This window comes from Sturnira hondurensis, unplaced genomic scaffold (genome assembly GCF_014824575.4).
Source record: "Sturnira hondurensis isolate 20B ecotype Veracruz unplaced genomic scaffold, ASM1482457v3 Scaffold0000856, whole genome shotgun sequence".
In the NCBI taxonomy this organism is placed as follows: Eukaryota; Metazoa; Chordata; class Mammalia; order Chiroptera; family Phyllostomidae; genus Sturnira; species Sturnira hondurensis.
The window spans coordinates 166045-168738 of record NW_028073487.1 but is presented as its reverse complement, the minus strand read 5'-3'; positions in this window follow the sequence as shown (position 1 = coordinate 168738).

The window sequence follows — 2694 nt, the reverse complement described above, 5'->3', positions numbered from 1 at the left end:
ATATAATGAGATTACACTTTAGAATGGAAAATTACATGTCCAAAATTTCTGCTGGCTGAGATTCAAAGTTAGGGACAGCTGCCTAGGGTTCTAGCCCCATGGGGGTAGCCCCCACCAAGCTCTGCTCTCAGGAAAGGACGTGAAATGTCCCTAAAGAACACATGAGTCTGAAGGATGAATATGTGGTTTAAAACGTGCCATAAGGAAAGCAGAGTTAAAACTAGAATCCCAAGTGAAGAGCAGTCCTGCACAATTGGGTGGGATGTATAATGGCAAGAACATCAGCAAATTTAAAAAGTGAAGGAATGTTTGAAATTTCCAGTGACAGTGGGTGGCCATGAGAACAATGGCAAGAGGGGTAAGCACCCAGTTCTTTTGCCACCTGCCATTTGGCAGCAGTCTCTCTCTATTGGTGGGGGTGGGATGGAGGAGGGGTGGAGGATTGATGGGGAAGGGGTTGTGCTCTGAACTAAACCCTTCTTCAGGTTTCCCTGTGTGGCTGTGGGACTGCTTGTGCAAGAAGAGGTACTCAGAGCCACATTTGGAAGGCAAGGGCAAAAAGTAGTAGCCCTACTTGGCTTATGCTCAGAAAGTAGGGCAGAGGCACATTGGTACTTACCTACTGGCTTACCTTAGTGTGAGGCAGCAGCCGGGCCCACAGCCACAGCAGTGCCCCCTCAGATCTTTCTTTGGCTTCAGCAGCTCCATAAAAAGACTGCCCAGTTCTTCCTGCTCTCACACCAGCTCGGCTGGAGGCCTGGAGGCAGTGGAAGATCAGCATGGGCTCCAGTTTGTCCTTGTGGGTTCCAGTTATTCCTCACAGGTTCCAGTCCATCTTTGCTTCCCCCACTGCACATCCATGTCTCCTTCCTGAATGCCGTGCCGAGCCCGGGATCCAGCACCTGGAGCAAAGACAAAGGCCTCAGGAACACAGACTGCTTAACCAGACCCCACAATTACATACTCTCTGGTCCCTATTATGAGTCACCTCTCTTTGGACCCTGAAGAAAGTAGCCATAACCACCTGTGTGGACTGAGTATGTCACCAGATTGCATAGAGGATTTGCCATTTGGAAGAGTCAATTCCTGTAAAGAGAGGGGCTCGACTTGTATAGTATAGATAGACAGGTACACAGACAGATAGATAACAAGAAGTTAAGTAATTTAAAAAATAAAGTCACTCTTATAGATGGCAACCAAGCTGGTAGTGTGGATCTCAGAATATGAAAGTAATGTTAGAATTTTAGTTTATGTAAATATTGGTATATTAGGGAATGGAAGAGAACAATAAACATCACAACCAACCTTCCATGAGACGGTGGGCAAAGCTAACATTTCTAGCACATAAGCAGGTGAAATTCCAACTTAAATTTAATTTCTCAACACAAACTATTTTCATTCCACAATGTGCTTTCTACAGAACAGTTCTATGTAGGTTCTCATGGCCTCTGCAGTGTTACAATTGTATTCTCCTTAGGCAGAGATTCTAACTCCAAAAAGCTCCTACATAGGCCAAACTTTACTTTTATAAAGACAACTTCTGGCAGGCATTCCTTACAAGGACAGGTGTGGAAAAGACCACAGGTGGAAAATGTATACATATAAAGGAGTCTAATTATGAAATGGCAAGCCCAAAGAATTTTAGTGAGTCGTGTTGGTCCAACAGTGACCTTCAGCAGTGCTTCTTCTACCACATGAGACAAAAGCATAAGGCAAAACTTTACAGTAGTCTGGATCTTCGCCATCCCTCACACACATCCGTGAATTTCACTATCCTAATTTGCCTTGTCTTCAATCTCTTCAATAGTAAAATCCAAGGCTTCGGCTTTCAGATTTCATTCTCAGAGACTTATGGAGGACTGAATGCACATTTCCTTAATGGACAATGAGTTCAGAGATGGGTGTATGGCAAAGAGCTTACTATGCTACTCTCAAGCTGTGTTGTGGGGAGGACCAGGGATTTTTGGATGTTTTCACTGGGAGGGGCTTTGGAAGGTTCTTATCCTGTTGTTTCATCCAGAGTACCACGCTTTCCTTTTTCCTGCTAGGTTTGGCAACAATTTTTTATCTCTAACTCCATTGTATACACAACCACCCAACCACCTATAGAACTTAAATACATATCTGCCAGCAAGTATGTTCGAGTGTAGTTTCTCAATTATTCTCTTTTGTTTGTATTTGTTGATTTGTGAGTGAGAGCGGGGAGAGAAAGAGAGAGAGTGTAAATGAGAGTCAGTCTTGTTGTCTTACTCATTTATGCGTTCATTGGGTGCTCTGATCCGGGATCAAACATGCAACCTTGGCATATTGGGGTGATGCTCCAAGCAACTGAGCTACTGCCCAGGGCTCAATAGTTTTTCGTAAAACCCGTATTAAAGTGGAGGACAGAAAACGTAAGTCCAGAGAAGTTAACTATCCAATGCCATTGAGCTCAGGAGGTGTAAACCAGAGGGTCACATACAATTTGCAAGTAAATTATTACAACAAATAGTGGCACATAGCATAATTGTTTTAGTGTGTGGTCATTTGGCCTAGGCGACAATAGAAATAGAGATCCCACATCTCAAGATTCTTCCATGGTACTATTTTAAGGGTTAAATATTCTTTATCTGATATAAACCACAGTATATGCCACGATATTTAAAAGCCACCCTTTACCTATTAAGGTGGCTGCTGTCTCAACATGAATTTTGT